General features: G+C 35.5%; 1 long non-coding RNA gene across 1 annotated transcript in view; it reads left to right on the plus strand.

Moving 5' to 3' along the window:
• The window catches only part of LOC131546774 (uncharacterized), a 36,051-nt gene extending 13,178 nt beyond the window's left edge, over positions 1–22,873 (plus strand). The window contains exons 2-3 of the long non-coding RNA XR_009272777.1: positions 19,461–19,532; positions 21,508–22,873. This is a non-coding gene — a long non-coding RNA (uncharacterized LOC131546774). The remainder of the gene's footprint in view (positions 1–19,460; positions 19,533–21,507) is intronic.
• Positions 22,874–23,371: the final 498 nt, after the last annotated feature.

Genomic DNA, 23,371 nt, shown 5'->3' on the forward strand with positions numbered 1-23,371 from the left:
CAAGGAACGACAAACAACTGTGTATAAAAACCAAAGCAGACCACACATTACCGAGAGTGTATGTCTGCATAAACAACAGAAACAAATGTTGATGTGTGACCAGTCCACTTCAACGCAGGACATGTCCCCAAAAGGCCCACTGAGCCAAAAGCATAGTGATTGAACCTGCTCTCCATCAGCCCGAAGAATAATAATAATAATAATAAAGAAAATAAATCATTATTATTTACCAATCAGCGGACGAACGTACAGGGCAGGGGCAAGATTCCAAAAAGAAACTAACAAGTGTCAGTGGCCTCCTTGTTATTGTCCTCTTCAGGGCAGTTAGTCTCACCACAGACCTGGAGACGAGAGGATATATACAATTTCTGACAAAGTGAGCAAAGCAAAGGACTATGCATGCATTGCCTCCAAAGGGTCACGTCATTCTCCCTCATTTAAACATATTAATAGCCGCAGAAATGTAGTTCAGGGAACGTAAATACATTACAATGAAACAAAATATTATATCAAACAGCATTGCCTCTTTTAATTTGAATAAAGTTATGAAACAACTTTGTGCTCAGCCAAAACGATATGATCTAGAACAAATAATAGATTCATGAGACCAAAGCCTGCCGTTAGATTTACCCAAAACAAATTATATCTCATGTTTAACCACTACAGAGACATTAGAGCCAGCGGCAAATGTCAGAAGGACTAGCCGAGGTTAGGCTACTCTCAGCGAGATACATGAGCGGATCGCCTGGAGCTCACATCTGCGAAGCACATTTTCAAATAGACCCTGTATATCTTTATAAAGAAACCACATATTTGATTTTCAAACAACTACATTCTCTCCTAAAATACTCTTAAAACTACATTTCATGACACAATAGCAGTAATATTTTGAAAATTATGCGAATAAATGGTGGTTGAAATACAATGCTGCATGAACTCAACCAATCAGCATGTTCAGCACCCAAGTCCCACCCCCGCAAGTTCCAGACCTGAAAAAGTACTACTTCGTGAGCAGGGAGCTTTATTTAGATCCTGGTTTCCACGGTGGAAACACAGCGAGTGCTGGCGCAAAGTCATTAGTTCCTGGGGAAAGTTCCTGCAGTGGAAACTGGCTTTTAGTCATTTTTGTATGTGCTTTTGTCATTAATATTGCTAATATTAAAACTTTTCTTTTTTTTTTTTTTTTTCATTTTAGTAATTTTTTCAACTTAAACATATCTGTTTCAGTTAGTCTATCTAATTTTATCTTTGTTTTTTTATTTTATGAATTGAGGTAGAAAATAATTGTCATTTTTAACTGTAAAAAGAGTGTTTGTCAAGACAAAATTTGCATGATGACTTTACATCCTTGTCTGAACTTTTAAAGTATTTTTTTTTTTAACTATTAAATTTTCAATATCACCAACCTGATTTATTTATATTTAGTAATTTCTAGACCGCAGTGGAAGAATGCTTTATTTCCCCAACTGTTTAATTTCTATGAACTGCAATTCAGTAAATTCTACTTTCTTTAATTCCAGATAAGTCAACTTGTGGTGCTGCCAATTCAATTTAAAACCCATATTAAATATGGAACTTGCCTTTTTATATAAAGCTTGATTGAAAGTCAACTTGAGACTTGAGAGAAGCTTTACAAGCGAGCTTCCTACAAGTTAAACATATCTAAAATCTCAGGCACGAAATGGCTTTTGGCTTAAAGTGAATGTGATCATCTGACTTTGTTTTTAAACATGGTTGATTATATAATATATGGGACATTGTTTTACATTTCTGATGTGTACCACTGCTTTTTTTGATTAACATGTAAACATAAAGTATGCAAGAGCTCACAACCTCCTGTATTCCAGCCCTAATAGCACGTGTATCTTTTCTTCCTCTAGTTAAGCTATCATGTTCTGCAGGATGGGCTCTTTGCATCTGTGCAGACCTCAAGGTCGGTATGGCAGGGGTCAAAACGGCCCCTGGAGGAGCTGCATTTCCTGCGAGTGGCTGAAAGCATGCGTCCTTCCATTGTTTTCCCTGCCCAGGTTTTCTCCTGAATGTTGCATTTTAGTGGCCTTTGTGTCACTTCACAGTCATTTAAACAATGCTTTCTGCAAGAGGAAGATTATGACAGATTACTGTTCAGAACTCACAGCTCACCGCAGAGGTAGGAGCCACTTAGATCACAGATTCACGCAGAAGTTTCTGCAACCTGAGGGACGTTTCAAAAACAAATGGTGTTTCTCTCACGACAAATGTAATTACAATCACCGCAGACTTCTCGCAATGATTTCTCGCATGAGAGCAGTGTTGAGTGAGAAATGGGTGTGAGCTGTGAATGTGATGGGTGTGTGCTCTCTTTGTTGTCTTTAGAGTGTCTAGGGACATTACTTCCAGTTTCTGCTGCTGAGGCCTGGGGCTAAAAGAGGGATTACAGGATATACACAAAGATAGCTGATTTTGTGTTTCATTACCACAGTCTTGTTTCATCCCTTTTGTCTTCCTTTGTTCTGTTGATACATTTGTTTCTATGCGCCCTCAATTAAGGAGGGCTGCCACATGGATAGTGTGCTTGCAGTTGTGTCAAGTTTGGATTGATAGCTGATTATACTTTCACTAACATTTTAAGATTGCTCTTTTATAGTTTAAGAAGCATTGTCTCCAATGTATAATCAGTGTTATTTTAGTATTATTTATTTTGTTATAAACAGTATAATTAGTTGGGTTTATTTAATTTAGATCATTTAAATTGAGAATTAGCTTTTATTTTATATATTTTTATTTTTATTTTTATTTTGGTTTAGTTTTAAACCAAAAGTGCTTTTGTCACTTTTAATAAAAAATTAATTTAATTTAATTCATTTTAGTTTTAGTCATTTTTGTACTTATCTATTTCAGTTAGTTTAGTTTCAGTGGGCCTCGTTTACGAAATGAACGTACGACCAAAAATTGAGCATACGGTCGTTTCTACACAAAACTTGGAATTTATCAATATGGATGTGAGCGGTGGCTACGATCAAATCTCACGTCAGGTCTGAGCTCGTGTACGCAAGTTTTTGAGTTAGCCTGAACTTGCGTGCAGCATAGAGAATTTCGGAGAATTGTATAATGACAGCATTTTGTTCATTTAGATTATTTTCCTAAACCGACAAACAAAGCTATTTTTTCCCTTTCAGGGCTTTAGCTTTATATGCGCAAATAGCAGCATAAACAACAGATCATGAGGAATCGCACATCGTCGTATCACGCACCTGCAGCGCTTCTGTGAATGGAGAAAAACAGAAATTATAAAAGTAATATAATAAATAGGGCTACACAAAATATATTTCTCTTAATTAATAGATTAACAAAAAAAAAAAAAAAAAACAACAGTGCGACAAGTATAGGCAACTTTAATTTCAGCCATTAATCAAACTAAAATGCAGTCAACCAAACATAAAAGTTACACTGCACAGTTTACAAGGTCCACTGTAAAATCAGCGTGCAGCGTCGAAACAAACATTTATTGCGCATGTGAAGGATGATGTTTTACGTGGATATTGGAACACAAGTGAAGTACATATATAATAGTTTAGCAACTATATAAATGTTACATGGCAAAAATGGAAACATTTGGATGTCGAATGAGAGAGGCTTGTGAGCCCAATGCCGTTTAGTTTCTCTTTGATAAATTCATTTTAGCTTGGCGTTGTATTCTGTTTATAATGAATGCCACTAGCCTAATTTGTGTTTTACTTCATAGTTTAATATATGTTTAACATTTTATAGCTACTCATTTTTTCATTCTTGTTCTGTAATACCGTTAAATTTAAAGGATTTGTTGTGGATTAGGCAGAACTAAATAATCTATATAGTGTTTACAATGTTTATAAATGTTTTGTTATATTTACTGGTATTTAATATACATGTAAATTAATGCCATTGTTTGCAATTATAACGTTAAAGGCTGTTTTTGGTGTAAGATCAATTTCTCTTTCATGAGATTACTTCCTCTTTTTGGCCGGGTTACGTTTCTCCGTGTCGTAAACTTTAGGGGCGCGGCTTCTAAACCAGGGTGTTTTTAGGAGCGTGATATTCAAATGACGATTGTTTTCTTCCGCCACATTTATCAACATGCGATCATTCGTACGATGGGATTGGCGGCATACGAATGTTTCATAAATCACACGTGAGCTCTGTCGTAAGTAGGCCTGTCACGATAACAATTTTTTATTGTGCGATATATTGCCCCAGAAATAATTGCGATAAGCGATATTATTGTCATTTTAAAGACCATTTTATGCCACTGAATATATAATCATAATGTAACAGCATAATAATGCAAGAAGGCCTACACGCTTCCAAATGACAACAAACTTTTAATTCTTAAGAATATTTAGATCATGGAAATTAAGTATCAAAATATTAGATACCTTAAAAAACTTGAATAAATAGTAAATAAACATTTTCTAACAAAAAGTGCAAAGTAACAAGTAGGGAAAAAAGAGAAAAATGTACAAAGAACTTGTATGGAGATTTTTCCATCTACAGATTTTCCCCTGACCTTCTTTTCTCTGTAAATTAAGCGTGCACACTATTACTGAAAAACACAATCACTACTTAGCAGTCAGATGTACGCATGTACAAAGGCACAGATCCCTAAACAAGGCCATATCATTTTTTTGTAAAAACTTTTTTAAAATGTGAACTAGCACCTCATGACAAAATCCAGGAAAACAATCCATGTTATGTACGAGAAGCTGCAAAAGACACAGGCACAAGTGGAATGCAAAAAACATGGTGACATTAATTGACATTAATAAGTAAATATAATGGGCGATATATTGCGTCACCAAAATATATTGAGGTCATGTACATATATTGTGCGATAAGTCGATATATTGATTATTGCGACAGGCCTAGTCGTAAGTTGATTTGTGCACTCGGATCTGCGCTCGTTTCTACGTTAGATTGATAAATGAGGCCCAGTATGTTTTATTTGTTTTGTAATTTTGTAACATTTTTTATATTACTCTTTAGGTTAATTCACCTTTATTTCGGTTTTCGTGTAGTTTTCGTTTTTATTTATTTCCGGTTAGTAATTTAAGTGTTTCATCTTAAATTTCAAAGTAACATTTCAATTTTTTATTTTTTATTTTTTTTATTTAATATTTATATTTTATTTCAGCAACGTTATGTGCACTACATTATTAATTTGTACTGTTGTCTTTATTATTTAATGAATGTTTGCATAAATCTGCAATGAAAATATATTTTTTGTTATGTTATGTTAATATACAGTGGGGCAAAAAAGTATTTAGTCAGCCACCAATTGTGCAAGTTCTCCCACTTAAAAAGATGAGAGAGGCCTGTAATTTTCATCATAGTGGAACGGCCACTAGAGCATTTACGGTAGTTTTGTGGCAGATTGACAACTGCGCATGGGGATAGGGTGTGTCTGTACGAGACGAAAAGGGGAAGAGAGAACTTGCTCCACCGACATCTTTATTTTATTTTCTGTTTGTGACCTGAGTTGGATGCTTTTGTACCATTTTCCCTCACTCGTTCCCCATGTATGTGGACGAGTGTGTCGCTGCTTGAGGTGTTTTATTAAACTCGGGAAAATATGCCATCTCCTCGTCTCCCGTGCATTATTAGCACCCCACAGTGTTCCCCTCCAGGCTGTTTAACATTTCAACTCGGTGTTACAAAAGGTATACCTCAACTATGAGAGACAAAATGAGAAAAAAAAATCCAGAAAATCACATTGTAGGATTTTTAAAGAATTTATTTGCAAATTATGGTGGAAAATAAGTATTTGGTCAATAATAAATTTCATCTCAATACTTTGTTATATACCCTTTGTTGGCAATGACAGAGGTCAAATGTTTTCTGTAAGTTTTCACACAATGTTGCTGGTATTTTGGCCCATTCCTCCATGCAGATCTCCTCTAGAGCAGTAATGTTTTGGGGCTGTCGCTGGGCAACAAGGACTTTCAACTCCCTCCAAAGATTTTCGATGGGGTTGAGATCTGGAGACTGGCTAGGCCACTCCAGGACCTTGAAATGCTTCTTATGGAGCCACTCCTTCGTTGCCCGGCGGTGTGTTTGGGATCATTGTCATGCTGAAAGACCCAGCCACGTTTCATCTTCAATGCCCTTGCTGATGGAAGGAGGTTTTCACTCAAAATCTCACGATACATGGCCCCATTCATTCTTTCGTTTACACGGATCAGTCGTCCTGGTCCCTTTGCAGAAAAACAGCCCCAAAGCATGATGTTTCCACCCCCATGCTTCACAGTAGGTATGGTGTTCTTTGGATGCAACTCAGCATTCTTTCTCCTCCAAACACGACAAGTTGAGTTTTTACCAAAAAGTTCTATTTTGGTTTCATCTGACCATATGACATTCTCCCAATCCTCTTCTGGATCATCCAAATGCTATCTAGCAAACTTCAGACGGGCCGGACATGTACTGGCTTAAGCAGGGGGACACGTCTGGCACTGCAGGATTTGAGTCCCTGGCAGCGCAGTGTGTTACTGATGGTAGCCTTTGTTAGTTTGGTCCCATCTCTCTGCAGGTAATTCACTAGGTCCCCCCCGTGTGGGGTGAGATCTTGCGTGGAGCCCCAGATCGAGGGAGATTATCAGTGGTCTTGTATGTCTTCCATTTTCTAATAATTGCTCCCACAGTTGATTTCTTCACACCAAGCTGCTTACCTATTGCAGATTCAGTCTTCCCAGCCTGGTGCAGGTCTACAATTTTGTTTCTGGTGTCCTTTGACAGCTCTTTGGTCTTGGCCATGGTGGAGTTTGGAGTTGGACTGTTTGAGGTTGTGGACAGGTGTCTTTTATACTGATAACAAGTTCAAACAGATGCCATTAATACAGGTAACGAGTGGAGGACAGAGGAGCCTCTTAAAGAAGAAGTTACAGGTCTGTGAGAGCCAGAAATCTTGCTTGTTTGTAGGTGACCAAATACTTATTTTATCGAGGAATTTACCAATTAATTCTTTAAAAATCCTACAATGTGATTTTCTGGATTTTTATCCCCTCATTTTGTCTCTCATAGTTGAGGTATACCTATGGTGAAAATTACAGGCCTCTCTCATCTTTTTAAGTGGGAGAACTTGCACAATTGGTGGCTGACTAAATACTTTTTTGCCCCACTGTATTTCAACAACAAATTGGAGTAGACATATAATTATTTAATATAAAAAATAATATGCGCACACACACACACACACACACACACACACACATATATATTAAATGCTTATATACAACTATTTTTATTTAAATGCCGATTATTAAATAATATTTTTATTTCAGTTTTAGTCATTGTTGTACTTATCTATTTCAATTATTTATGTTTCAACATGTTCAAGGCAATATTTCTAATTTTAAGTTTTTCATCTAATTTTACTTTAGTATTTACTTTATTTTAATTTAATTTTAGTCTATTTTAGTGTAGCTTAGTTTTAGCAACAAAGTTGCTTTAGGGGTTTTGGATGGCCTGAGTCCAAAAGTTTCATGTTTGGGTGAACTATTCTATTAAACAGTTTTATTATAGTGTCATAGCTCCAAAAAAAAACAAAAAAAAAAACATGGTTGTTATGTTACAAATGTCAGTGGAATCTAATTATACATTCAACAAGCAATTAATTTTTATATCCCATAAGTCAACTTGTACATTATCAATATTCTCCTGCGTGGAGAGTAAAGAGCCAGGCTATGATGAGGCTCACTTGTGTCACACCTGTTACTTTAATAAGAGGCCGACGTAATGTACCGTCCTGCAGCTCTGTGAAATGTAGATCAAACCGCAGCGCCTGTGATTTGTGAGGCGGCTGGTGGTAAACGGCAGCTCCCTGCGGTCAGACGTGATAGAGGGAAGTGCTGCGGTGCTGTTGCATTAAAGAGGCATGATAGAGCAGACAGGGCTGGAGATGGTTTCTGTCAGCTGTGCCTCACCAGGACGATTCCACACAAACATCAACATGATTTATGGGGGAAATCCTGCGGTATAATGTTTGAAGAATATAAACGGACACGTTATCATGTCTTTTAGTGAATTCCTTAATCAAACAGAAATCCTGTTGGTAAAGTTATTAAAATAGCTGCACAAATATTACTCTCCCGTGTGGGAAGCATGGCTGTCTTAATAGAGCAGGAGCTAGTTTTGCACTATAATGCCTCGTGTTGTTGTATAATGTAGACTTAGGGAGGAATTTGCTAAGAATGAATGTCATGCACCCGCTGATTCTGCCATTTACTCACTCCCATGCCATTCCAACCCAGTTATATTTTCTTTTGAACAACAAAATTAACTAAAATGTCCAAGCTAGTGATGTATAGCTTATATGCAGTTAATTATTTTTATTAATATTTTCAATTTGATTTTATTTCTAAGGAGTTTCAGTTTTCCTTTTAATTTGAGTTACCTTTTTTGTCATTTTGTTTTTGTCATTTTGTTAGCTTTTGTCTTTTTTAAATATTTAAAAATAATAAAAATATAATTCTATATATTTTTAAATATCCATAAATATTACTCGTCAGGTTCACTTATTTTTAGTTCAGTTTCAGTTTTGATTTATTTCCAGTTGGCAATTTTAGTGCTTCAACTTACATTTATTTCAGTTGTTGTCAAGGTAACGTTTCAATTTTTATTTTATTTGAGTTTTTCATCTGATGTTTTTATTTTATTATTTATTTTATTTCAGCTATAATACTTAACCTGTTGACATCATTATTTAATGTTTGCAAATTTCTTTTTTTATTTCAGCCACTTCTACTCCAATTTGTTGTTGAAATAAAAGTTATACAGTGGCTGAAATAAAAAAAATAATAATAATTAAAAAAAAAAAAATGTCATTGCACAGTCAGAACTACATGTGGTAAATAAATGATGACCATTTTTGGCTAACTGCTCTTCAAATCCCAACCCTGGATAAGTCTTCAACTTATTGTGAATTTGCAAACTCCAGGTTCATTATAGATATAGTGGGCACTGACAGCTCATCATTATATGTCAGAAAGGCTCTCCATTACGGCAGGGTGGTTTCATGACATCTCATACATGACTGTGGTGCAGCATGCATGAAATATGCATGTTCACGTGATTTGCATGCTTGTATTGTGAGATATGAGTATTTTTCTATGCATTCATTCGCTCCATTTGTTTCAGTCAGTCTGCAGCTGACCTCAGGTTCTCATGAATACCTGATTGATGGCCTCTCACATCACCCAAGCGATGTATGCAAAAGTGATGCGCTTCATAGACCTCTTGATAGACTTTTGAATCTGCCACAGAATTTTTTTTTCTTACCATTGTAAAATCAGTTATGATATGGGTCTGACTGGTTGTTAAGTGAGGTCTACTAGTTTTATACTTAATACTAGCAATGCCGTGAGTTGGATGAATTTAGAGGCTAGATTTCTCAGAGGGTTTTTGCATGCTGACAGTGTATTGTTAGATTGTCAACACTGTAAACTCTCTCCTAGACATCGCATCTCTAAATTCATCCCCGTTATAGCACTGCTGCTACAGACATTAAACACTACTGTAACAAATCCACCACCTTCAACAGTGAAGTTGCCTGCTTTGAGCATTGTTTCTGTTATTATTCATAAAGGTTGCTGTAATTTTTGAAGACTATGATAGTTTTGTTCAACTATGATAGTTTTGTTCAAACAATATTAAGCCGATTTGTTTTTTTAAATTTCTGTTAGTTACTCTATTCTTTGGCCGTTTCGTTAGGCTGTCCATTGTCTCATGCCATTAGTGCTGTGTTTTAAAGATGACGTGTCAATTTTAGTGATAGTGTAATTCCTGGTTTCAGCCAGGTTGCTTTGGCAATTTTGACAGAGGTGGTGAAAACCTAATTTCACTTTCCCTGTGTGGAACATTTTGCACTGAAACTGATTTTATTACTGAAACACTGAAACTGAAATAAAGTTTTAATTTAGCCAAATACCTAAACCAAAATTAAGTTAATTTAATAATAAATTATGTTAACAGATGTATTTAATAATCAGCATTTAAATAAAAGCAAAGTTGTATATTTTATTATGTTTCTATTCCAGTTTATTGTTGAAATATAAACCTGTAATAAAAAGTTGTGCAAACATTAATAAAGTCAACTGGTTAAGAAAAATGAATAATATGGTGTATATAGCTGAAATAAAATAATAAAAATTGAAATGTTGCCTTGAAAACTAACTGGTTTCAGGTTGCTTTGGCTTAAAAGTGTCTGCTAATAATTATTAAATGTAAATGTAATTTTTAAAAACCCAGGGTGCAAACTGGAAAAATAACACCTCAATTGGTTGATGTTTGAAAATGAAAAAATTAAGAAAATGTAGTTTTATTACAGTTGTACTGTAAATTATCATTATTATAATATTTTAATAATATAAATTAGTTTGATATTCCTGTTTGATATTTTTGTATTTATATTTATTATTGTTGCTGATGTCATTGATATATAATCACAAATATTTATAAGAATATATAAGAAATATTTTTCTTAAATAATTTGTTACAGTAAAATATTACAACTGTAATTGTGTTTGATATTCTTGTTAGACATTTTGTTTAATATAATAATAATAATAATAACAATAACAATGTTTTATTATTAATAACATTATTATTTTACATCATTTTACAATAAAATAGTACAACTGTAATTTTGTTTGTTGTTGTTATTGTTATTATTATTATTATTATTATTATTATTATTAGTTCAGCAAAGTGTAAACAAGCACACAAATAAATGTTCTTTTTTGGCATCAAACATTTTTACATATGGAATCACAATACACAGAAGCTTGAAGAATAAGACGTTCTTTTTAGGTGTAAATATCTGTATGTTTAAAGAAATAAATAGAGGCTAAATGGATGAGAAATCACATTTTGAGGATGTAACCATAGCAACAATATACCGTTTGAGTCTTTTTATTCCCTAAATAGTACATTGACAAAATGTTAGTGCTTTCATTATATATGATGTCTGTACATTCTCTAAGAAACGTGTCTGATCAGTATGTGGTGGACTACTAGATAATAAAGAAAATGTGTAGTTTTGCACATCCTTAATTTACAGGCACCTTTCACCTATATAATGTTGTTGTCATCGATTTTGTGGAAATGTAATGATAAAAAATCAATCAGCTTAATTTAACTTCCGATCATAACGTAAGATAAAGTCAACCAGGACATTGTGCGTTCACAGATTATTGATTTCCCATCTGTTTATAAGATCATCTCCTCCGCCGCATTCTGACAGCTGAACGAATGCTTCACTAAAAGGTTTCTTACGGTGAACTGCGGATCACTTTATCGACATCCGTGAAGGATGACCCCTGTGTGCGCAATACCAGCACGCTGTGATTCATTTAAAGAAACTTTCAACTCTGGACAAGATCCTTTATGGACCATTGAGAATGTGAAGCGTGTCAGCTGAATTAATTTCCCTTTGAAAAGCGGCTGTCATTACCGCCCCATTGGCCAGGTCCTGCTCCCATCGTGCCCAGGGCGCTCCGTCAGCTTGTTCAAGCTGGGAGAAGAGGTTAAACAGGCATTTCCGATGAGCTGACTACTCTATCGGTCCTCCCGTTAATGGGCATTCACAGGACACGAGTCAATGTCACTCAACATCAGCACACTCAGATGCTTTCAGATATGGCACTCAGGGGCTAATTGATTATCATCTAGCAAGCTATTAAAAAGATATTTTCCCTGCTGTGATGCTGTGGCTTTAAGCAAATGGAGTGCAGTGTGTTTAAAGCAGTGTTTGATTGTTTTATTGTGGTGCAGTCAGCCCACAGGCCAGTGTTGGGGAGTATCTGAGTAAAAGCAGTGGCACGACTATAACTTAACTGCAATTTCCAGTGCCTCGGATGTTTTTAGTGTAGCAGTTTTGTAACAAGCTGCTTTGTCCTGCAACTAGTGGTGTAGCATGACTAATCATCAACAATCACATGTACTAAAATGATCCATTTCTCTCTCATTTGTAGGTTGGGTACCATTCAGACTTGAATTGAGATTTTTTTTTTTTTAATTTGGGGAATTGAATTTGAATGCATGTTGCCCACAGAATACATAATTGAATTTAAATTTGAGGAAGTAAAACCTAAATTATGATTTGAATTTTGCTTTTTGATCTAAGAGCATATGAATATACATAATACATATAAGTTAGTATTTATACATCTTATTACAGTAGTAATATATCTAATAATGTAAGTGTGTGTGTGTGTGTGTGTGTGTGTGTGTGTGTGTGTGTGTGTGTGTGTGTGTGTGTGTGTGTGTGTGTGTGTGTGTGTGTGTGTGTGTGTGTGTGTGTGTGTATACACTGTAAAAAAAAAAAAAAAGTTGAGCCAAATTAAAATTTTAAGGCAACCAGCTTAAGCAAATTTTTGAGTTTTCTCAACTTGTCATTTTAAGTATATACAACAAAAATTTGAGAATCTCCCACAAAAATAAGTTGAGCAAACTGAAAAATCTTCTGAAGCTGGTTGCCTTAAAATTTTAAATTGGCTCAACTTTCTTTTTTTTTTTACAGTGTACACACACACACATTTACATTATTAAATATAAGGACATCCACGTCTTCTAGCTGGTGGCTGACAAATTTGAGCCAACTTAAAATTTTAAGGCAACCAGCTTCAGCAGATTTTTCAGTTTGCTCAACTTATTTTTGTGGGAGATGTATATGTATGTGTATGTACAGAAAGTATTCAGACCTCCTTAAATTTTACACTCTTTGTTATATTGCAGCCATTTGCTAAAATCATTTAAGTTCTTTTTTTTTTTCCTCATTAATGTACACACAGCACCCCATGTTGACAGAACAACACAGAATTGTTGACATTTTTGCAGATTTATTAAAAAAGAAAAACTGAAATATCACATGGTCCTAAGTATTCAGACTCTTTGCTCAGTATTTAGTAGAAGCACCCTTTTGATCTAATACAGCCATGAGTCTTTTTGGGAAAGATGCAACAAGTTTTTCACACCTGGATTTGGGGATCCTCTGCCATTCCTCCTTGCAGATCCTCTCCAGTTCTGTCAGGTTGGATGGTAAACGTTGGTGGACAGCCATTTTTAGGTCTCTCCAGAGATGCTCAATTGGGTTTAAGTCAGGGCTCTGGCTGGGCCATTCAAGAACAGTCACGGAGTTGTTGTGAAGCTACTCCTTCGTTATTTTAGCTGTGTGCTTAGGGTCATTGTCTTGTTGGAAGGTAAACCTTGGCCCAGTCTGAGGTCCTGAGCACTCTGGAGAAGGTTTTCGTCCAGGATATCCCTGTACTTGGCCGCATTCATCTTTCCCTCGATTGCAACCAGTCGTCCTGTCCCTGCAGCTGAAAAACACCCCACAGCATGATGCTGCCACCACCATGCTTCACTGTTGGGACTGTATTGGACAGGTGATGAGCAGTGCCTGGTTTTCTCCACACATACCGCTTAGAATTAAGGCCAAAAGTTCTATCTTGGTCTCATCAGACCAGAGAATCTTATTCAGGTGTTTTTAGCAAACTCCATGCGGGCTTTCATGTGTCTTGCACTGAGGAGAGGCTTCCGTCGGGCCAGTCTGCCATAAAGCCTCGACTGGTGGAGGGCTGCAGTGATGGTTGACTTTCTACAACTTTCTCCGATCTCCCGACTGCATCCCTGGAGCTCAGCCACAGTGATCTTTGGGTTCTTCTTTACCTCTCTCACCAAGGCTCTTCTCCCCGATAGCTCAGTTTGGCGGACGGCCAGCTCTAGGAAGGGTTCTGGTCGTCCCAAACGTCTTCCATTTAAGGATTATGGAGGCCACTGTGCTCTTAGGAACCTTAAGTGCAGCAGAATTTTTTTTGTAACCTTGGCCAGATCTGTGCCTTGCCACAATTCTGTCTCTGAGCTCTTCAGGCAGTTCCTTTGACCTCATGATTCTCATTTGCTCTGACATGCACTGTGAGCTGTAAGGTCTTATATAGACAGGTGTGTGGCTTTCCTAATCAAGTCCAATCAGTATAATCAAACACAGCTGGACTCAAATGAAGGTGTAGAACCATCTCAAGGATGATCAGAAGAAATGGACAGCACCTGAGTTAAATATATGAGTGTCACAGCAAAGGGTCTGAATACTTAGGACCATGTGATATTTCAGTTTTTCTTTTTTAATAAATCTGCAAAAATGTCAACAATTCTGTGTTTTTCTGTCAATATGGGGTGCTGTGTGTACATTGAGGAAAAATAAAATAAACTTAAATGATTTTAGCAAATGGCTGCAATATAACAAAGAGTGAAAAATATAAGGGGGTCTGAATACTTTCCGTACCCACTGTATATGTAAAGGTATATGTGTATGTGTATGTGTATGTGTATGTGTATGTGTATGTGTATGTGTATGTGTATGTGTATGTGTATGTATAATAAACACATTTAACTATCTTTTAAAATTTACACACACGTCACAAGATATTTTTATAATATCTTTAATATACAATATATTTTATATAATCTTTATAATATACATTTTATAATATACATATTTCTCTAATGTTTAAAAAAGGATAAATGTTTCAGATAATATATAAAATTTTTGTAACATTTAAAATGTTTTAAACAACTAATATACTAATATAAAACTTATATATTAACTAAATTTATTTATATATTTATTTGTATAATACACACAAACACACACACACACACACATATATATATATATATATATATATACACACACACACACTTTACAAATATTAATTTATGTAATTTTTATTTTTTATATAATATACACACATTTTAAAAGGTTTAAATAAATGACATGCATCAATTTTATTTAATTAATTATTTATTTATAAATTGTTGCTTAGGAATCTACACTTTCAACGTCACACGTGGATCCTGTTGCATGAGTAGATGTAACTAACACCCTTGCATGTGCTGCAGTTTATCCAGCTTCTTTTTCTACGAGCTGCGGCATAGCACACCATCAGCTCTGATGTTACGACACGACTTTAGAGATGAGCTTGCATATTCATTCACAGAAAGAGCTGTCGACACAGCACACACCTGCAACCCTTAAATCAAGAGTACATGCCCAGGGGCAACGTCGAGATTCAGATTTCAGCGTGAAGTGACAGAGAGATAAAAAGCTTTTGGAAACAGCCATTTGAAAGGGGACTGCACAGCACCATCAGCAGAAAAAAAACAGCAACAGGAGGGCATGGAAATGATGGCTGTGTCCCTCTCCCACGCACATGATCGAGCCGCTGGACCTAAATGCACTCTAAAAATACACTCAGCACAAAATGACAGTGCTGGTGCTTCTCAGGTTGCACTTGAGGAGGATTCCTGCACCTTGGGGTGGACTGGTGCTCTCTGTTTTTTAGGGAGGGTGGTGTGAGAACATTGCATGTGTAGTAGTTGTTTAATGGCTCAAAGATTTGATCTGAAATCAGCTTTAAGTATTTACAAACCGAATAGGAAAAACAATGGAACTGGTTTCATATCAGCGGTAAAAATGGCTTTAATCAACACCTGCTGTTTAAGCATGCTGCCCCAGTGGGCTCTGGTGATCTGAGAGCTTTGAGTGAGCGTGGTTAAGACCTGCAATCTAGTAATGCGAATGTTCCTGCATGTCTCAGTACCTCCATTAGTCATAATGAGTTTCAGCCACTGCTGCTAATCACAGCCTGTTCCAAAGTGCAGTACAGCACACGGAGCGTTTGAGAGGCAGCAGCTCCGGGGGCTTCTGTGCTTTCTAATTGATGGATTTTTATGATTTTACAAATTTATTTGCCTCTGATTTTTTTTTTTTTTTTTGTGGGTTAAAGTATGTCTGTGTCATTTACCTTATCATTAATTTGGTCTCAAATATCCAGCTTGGTAGTTAATCACGCTGATATTGTTCCTCAGATTTCATGCCATGGATTTTCAAAAAATTTGAATATGATGAAATCTATCTATCTATCTATATATCTATCTATCTATCGTTTGTTCCATCTGTTTATCATTCTGTCTACCTATCTTATTGTTCTATCATGCTATCTATCGTTCTTTGGGTCTATCGTTCTGTCTATCGTTCTATCTATCATTCTATCTGTCTATCATTCTGTCGTTCTATACTTCTGTTATTCTGTATACATATTGTTATCTCTCTGTCTGTCATTCTGTCTAACTATCGTATTGTCTGTCTGTCTGTCTGTCTGTCTATCGTTCTAACTGTCTAGTGTTCTATCATCTGTTATTCTATCATTCTGTCGGTCTATATTTCTATTATTCTATATACCTATTGTTCTCTGTCTGCCGTTCTGTCTACCTATCGTTTTTTTATGTCTATCTATCAATCGTACAATCTATCGTACTATCTGTCGTACTATCTATCATACTATCTATCTTTTGTTTTATCTATCATACAATCTATCTATTGTACTATCTATCGTGCTGTCACTATCTATCTGTTTTACTGTCTATCATACTATCTATCTATTGATTATCTATCGTGTTATATATCATACTATCTATCTATTGTACTATCAATATATATATATTTATATCTGTCTACTATCTATCGCAGGTAGTATCATACCATCTGTCATTCTGTGTATCGTTCTATGATTCTGTCTATCTGTCTATTTATCGTTCTCTTATACTCTCTCTTGTTCTGTCTATCGTTTTAGCTGTCTACCATTGTGTCTGCTAGTCTCCCTATTGTTCTGTCTGTCCTTCTGTCAGTCTATCATATCTATCATTCTGTCTATCATTCTGTCTATCCTTCTATCTGTCTGTCTACCTGTCAACCTATTGTTCTATCTATCATTCTGCCTTTCTAGCTAACTGTATCTGTCGTTCTATCTGTTTCTATCATTCTGTCTTTCTTTCTATCTATCTAACGTCCTATCTGTCTATTGTTCTATCTTTGTGTCTACCTACAGTTGTTTCTATTTGTCTATCAACTGAAACTGAGTTTATCCTCATCTTGACACTCCATTAACACTTCATGTACCTTCATTGTGTGTAATTATCGTAAAGCAGTTCGGTCCACTGTTAACTGTGCTGGTATACATATTATACTACAGATGCTTGCTGTAGCAGAACCTCTACTGATCGACACATTTCTGCATATACTATCATATCACATGGCGTCTAGCTAACGTTAGTGGACTTCATTGAAATACAGTGCAGCAGTGTAGAATATGGCCCCCTTAATCATTATTTTATGCGAGGGGGAGATGAAAAGACACGAGCTGGTAGATGTGATCGCCCCATTGTGCCGGATGTATTAAAATTACCTACAAGGATGTCTGAGAACAGCCCAAACGTGCTGTCCTCCTACCCTGCAGATTGTAGGCTATATTTACAGGTTATGTGATCCACCCTTCTTTTCTCTCCTCCATCTCATTGTCTCCCTTTCTCTTCCTCTGACGTGCTGTAATAATGATGTAAGACTCTCTCTCTCTCTCTTTCTCTCTCTCTCTCTCTCTCTCTCAAGCTCAATTCTTCCCAGCTGTTCCAAATGACTGCATTACAAGCAATACATTTCTCTGTTCCTCACACACATCAGGCTCAGTGGCTCTATTAGTGATTACGAACGAGAAACGAGACTGGAACGAATGTTTCAGAAACGTTCCCAATATTAGATTGTGTTGAACAAAACCCCCTCAGCAGCGGCTGCTGATAACAAACAAGCAGCAGCTCGAATGGATGGAGATGTTTCCTTTACAGTCAATGCATTATTCATTACAGAGGCTATTTTTCATTCACAAAATTTCAGTGTGAGGAAACCCTACTGCCTTTCTCTTCTCACTACTTGACATGTAGAGGTTTTTCCACTGCCACAGCATCTTTTTTACATATGTTTACACTGTGGCTGTTCAACAGCATGACAGCGTTTACATGCTGGTTCCAGAAGGTCCTGAGCCAGACAAATAACACAAAAAAGGTTCTTACAAGTTTTATAGACCAGGGATGTGTATCCATATACAGTATATTGTAGGGGTCTGTGCATAAAAAAAGTTTGTATTATTTAGTAGTATTATTTCTGATGGTGAGAATATCTTATGTGCAGTAATAAAGCCAGTCTTTTAGTTTAGAGTACTGTTTTATCTTATCTCGGTTGGTTTGTTGTGACTTTAGAGTTGATAATAAGCTTGTTTCTCTGTCAGGGGTCTGTGTGATGTTGGGGTCTTTAGTGGCTTCTTTGTGTGCATGAGGTCCCAAGGGCCGCGTCTGCTAGGTGCGTAGGTAATGACAATTGAAGCGGACCTGTGAAGAGGTGGATTATTGCTTGGCTTTTCTCAGCGATTCTCGCAGGAGGAGACACAGATGCTCTCTGACTGCTGAGACAGCAGCCGACCTCAGCTCCGCACGCTCTCATGAACCACTCACGGATGACGTGTCAGATAAAATCCTCTCCCGGCAAGCCAATAGTTCATCTTCCATGTCTTAATATTTTATTTCAACCTGAAAATCTTTCTGCTGAAACAAGTTCAATGTTTTTATGCTGTTACACTAGCATCGCCTAGCAACACTGTAAAGTCATTTAAAGGATTTTTGTATAATATTCTCTGATTTTACAGTTTAAATATGTCAAGAATTAAACAAGAAAAGTTATTTTATTTATAGGATTTGATTGGATTGCTAAAAGATAGATGTTCGCCACTTTCCTCACCTTGGTCAGTTAAAAAAAATAGGTTGAGAAAGTTATTATATTTTAATAAAAAATGATTTTTTTTAAAAACAATATAAAACAATAATAAAGTATGTCGATTAATAATGCACAATACAGTATTCATATAGTCCCTATAGAATTTCAGGTGCACTGTAAAAATTGATTTTTCAAAGTTAAAGCTGCAGTCCGTGACTTTTTTTGCTCAACCCCACGCACGAAAGATAATTCCGCACACGGCTGCAGTTCCAGGTTTTCAAACAGAGATGGCGACAAAGAGGCAAAACTTACGGACTGCAGCTTTAAATAAAGATTATTAGAGTATGTTTTAGAAGAAAACTTTTCAGAATTTCTACTTAAGCATTTCACTTTTAATTCAATGTTACTTGTTGTTCATTTGTAATTGTTTATGAAATTTACTAGAAGTTTCTGCGTGAAAATTGTTTGTACAGCAGGTCTTTTGGAAAAAAAGTTACAGTAATGTATAAAATTGTAAAAGTCATGAAAGTTTTGTGGGAATGTTTCTAGTTAAATGGTACTTAGAATATTAAAAAAACATAAAAGATATATATTTTAAAATATTTCAGCCAGTTGCCAATTTTAATTAAATTTCAATTGATGTACTAAAATAACTAAAACAGAAATAAAATTAATAAAAATATATAGAGAGACACACACACACACACACAAACTATTAATTATGTTTAAAAAATGCACAAAATAACAGTAAAATTAAAATGAAAAAGTAAAACAAATACTGATTTTTTTGTGTAAAATGAAACAAGATATATATTAAGGAAGTAATTTATTTTATTTTTTTTTTTTTTTTCAGGAAATCCATCATCCATTTGAATGACTCCAGAGGCAGTCTGTGACCCGGTTTAAATGGATGGCAGCATCTGAGGTATGAGTCTGGAGATTGATCAGCAGCTCTTATGTTTAGTTCTGTGTGATGGGCCTCTTCATTAACGCTGTTTGTTAGTATGCAGCCATGAACACCACGGCCTGTGTTCACAACAGACTGGACACCTTCCAATAACTCAGCTGCTCAAATCTCCACTTAGTTATGACAGCCTGCATGTGATGTCAGATTGTAAAAATTGTTTAAATGGTTTAATGACATCTGAGGAGCCGCACTATGTCTATCTCGTCTCTCGCTGTCTGTCCCTGCCTTCATCATCCCATCTCTCATTCTGCTCCTTTTCTCGCTTTGTCTCTCTTTCTCTCTCACTTTCATCTGGTTCGTTTTGACCTGATTACGCTGATTAAGTGCAGTGAGTGTGTGGAGGGTCGCTGTTACAGTTTTGAGTTAGAATGGGGATTTAACTGATTTCACTTAATTTCTTTATTTTATTTTAGTACTTTGAAGGCATTCTTCTCAATAACTGGACCTAAGTAACAGGAATGCACTAATATTAAGATTCATGGGACATGGTGTTGAAAAAAATATGAGATCAAAGGATAAATAATAGGTTAATGCTTTTTTAAAAATGTTTTCCCTCCTGCAAATGTTTTGTGTTCCCCTGGGAAACTATTTCTTTGCAAAACTTTTGACTTCTTTGTCAGCAAAAGCAAAGTTTTTCAGCACAATTCACAAATTTTTCAAAACATTTTCAGCACTTTGTTCCTTTAGGGGCTTCATAGAAGACAAATGGCCATTATTAATATATATGCTTTTCAAATGTAAAATTAAAGTAAATAAATGGGGATGCGTGATGCGCAATATAACTCAGATTTTAAATCAAAGGCTACAATTTAATTAAATAACTCCATAATAAGTCCATTTAATTGTTATAATTATCAAAAATTATTTTATTTTACAGTAAAAATGTAATTTAACAAGAATATATTTGTCTTTATTGTTATTAGTTGAAACACTACTAGAACGGCTACAACTAATAATACTAATTATTATTATTATTATTATTATTGACAGTAGAGAACCATGAACATGCAAATATGTCATTACATTATTGAAATATTAAAATTCATGTGGTAACGGTCTCAAGTGATTAATATTTTACGTTTTATGGGTTCAGGGGGAAAAAAGAACCCTAATCTAAATGAATGGGAATAAAAATCAGCAATTTTTAATGCTACAAATGAATTTAGGCAACACAACATAGTAATGTTTACTATAGTAATTTGCTAAAGATTACATATAACAAGTCATTAAATTATTATTATTAAAAATTATGAAGTGCCAACATTTGTCAACAAATTAAAATTGTCAACCTGTTTTTTTTTTTTGTTGTTGTTGTTGTTTTTTAATGATGAAAGTTTTTGTAAAATGAAAATTCTGTTAACATTACAATACTTTACTCTACATTTACCTATTGAGCACAGAAGAAGAAATTTTTGAAAAATGTTGACAACCAAACAGTTGACTATGAAAGTCATTGGTTACCGTCAACAGTTTGGTTACCAATATTATTCAAAATATTTGTGTGTGTGTGTGTGTGTTCAGCAGAAGAAGAAAAAAGCTCATACAGGTTTGGAACAAGTGGAGGGTGAGTAAATGATGACAGAATTTTCATTTTTTGCACAAATGATCTCTTTAATACAACTCTGACAACTCTGATGAATTAAGTGAGTCATTAGACTTGATTCAAACCAGTGACTTATGAGTTCAAGACTGGTCTTTTTGTCCATTTCATTATAAAAAACTGAGTCATTTTTCACAATCAAACCATGCTGTTCATGCTGCATTTAACAAGATGGCTAGTGATCTAATTATTATCTTTGTATCATTTTACGCCCCCCAGTATTAAGTCTTTAAGCTCACAAAAATCATTACAACATAAAAAAAATAGTTTACTTCCATTGACACACTGGCTCTGATTGATGTCTTTGGCTCTCCTGGTTTTGTTCCATTACAGTTTCTGCTCTTCACGCTCAACACTTTGGAGACTGATTGGACATCCTCCACACTTAATGGTCGCCGGCGGTCCATTCATACAAGGTGTTTCCGTGAATGGCTTTTTGGAAGAATCCCATCAGGAAAATCCAAAACAAGGCACATTGTGTGGCGGCCCCTTGTGGCCGGTGTAATTTGAACGGACAGCGACGTGAATGAGGTCCATTCTGCCGTAGCCGCTTTCATTTGGCCATGATGAATAGCGCTCTGTGCCACAGGAGAGCGGTCACTCACACTGAGGATCATGGCCGGCTGGCAGAGGGCTTTTCGTGCCGTTACAGGTTATTAATCGGCGGGTCGCTTCCCTCTGGTGCTTCTTGCCAGAGATGGAGGACTTGACACGGCCAGAGGTGCCATGCTGGAGGAGGGTATCGCAGTCTGGGAGCTGGGCCTTCACATTCAGCCCAGAACAAAAGGCTTTCTTGTGATAGATTGGCAGAGCTTTTCTCTACGCCTCTGCCTCCACAGGCCTCTTCTGCCCATTTCTTTAGTAATGCTCTTGTTAGTGCACCGCAGTTTCCTGACCGCTGGTTTCATTTCTGGTTGTGGAAAAAAGCTGTCACTGTTAGGCAAGAGCACAGCACTATTTAAGAGTGATTCATTTGATGTCTTGTTGTGCTTTTTCAAGGTGATATGTGGTTTTGATGTGTATTTTTAAGCTCTAATATGACTAGTGACTGGCTTTATGCTTCTTGGTTACACTATTGTTCTTTTATTTATTTATTTATTTATTAAGAAATTCCTTGCCAATTTAAAGAAAATTCAATTTGGCAAGGATCAATTAAACTGATTAAAAGTGACTGTAAAGACTCTTACAGTGTTACAAAAAGTATCATTGACGAAACTGAAAATTTAAATATATTAAATAAATATATTAATTTTTAAATATATTAAAATAAAAAAAACTGTTATTTTAAGATGTAGTAATATTTCACAGTATTACTGTTTTTAGTTTTGATTTTGTATTTTTGATCAAATAAAGAAATGTAATAATAGTTTAATAAATATTTATTTGTTGTTTTCTACTCTGTTACTGTTCACAGGGAATGGCAGCATTGTGGTTTAAAATGTAATTTCATATTAATTTAATATTTAATTTATTTTTAATGCACAATATATTTTACTAAATCTTTTGATATTAGACTTTATTTTATCAGTATCGGTCAATTTAATTGTTTATGCTCTATTTTTGTGCTCTATTTTTACATTTATATGTATTGTATTATTACAATAGTATTATTGTACAGTCTAATTTTGTTTAAATGAAACATTCCCTTTTAATAATTAAAATGATTGGTTTTTAGTGTTTTAATTTATTTAGTCAAATAAAGAACGTTAAAGAGTTAGTTCACCCAAAAATGAAAATTATGTCATTATTTGCTCACCCTCATGTCGTTCCAAACCTGTAAGATCTTCAGAACACAAATTAAGATATGTTTGCTGAAATTTGAGAGCTCTCTGACCCTTCATAGACCGCAAGAATACTACCACGATCAACGCACAGAAACGTAGCAAGGACATCAGTAAAATAGTCCATGTGACATCAGGGGTTCAACCGTAAGTTGACAAAGCAGCGAAAATACTTTTTGCGCACAGAGGAAACAATAATAACATAATTTATTCAACAATTCTTCTCCCCGAGTTACTGTCTTCCACCATCTTGGAGAGTACCCTAGAACGTAATCAACATAATCAGCGTTGTTTACGTTCAGCATGTGCATACGTTCTGGGGTACTCTCCAAAATGGTGGAAGACGGTAGAAGAAGAAGAAGATCTTGCGGGTTTGGAACGACATGAGGGTGAGTAATTAATGACAGAATTTTTAT

The sequence above is a fragment of the Onychostoma macrolepis genome, chromosome 09 (assembly GCF_012432095.1).
Source record: "Onychostoma macrolepis isolate SWU-2019 chromosome 09, ASM1243209v1, whole genome shotgun sequence".
Taxonomy (NCBI): Eukaryota; Metazoa; Chordata; class Actinopteri; order Cypriniformes; family Cyprinidae; genus Onychostoma; species Onychostoma macrolepis.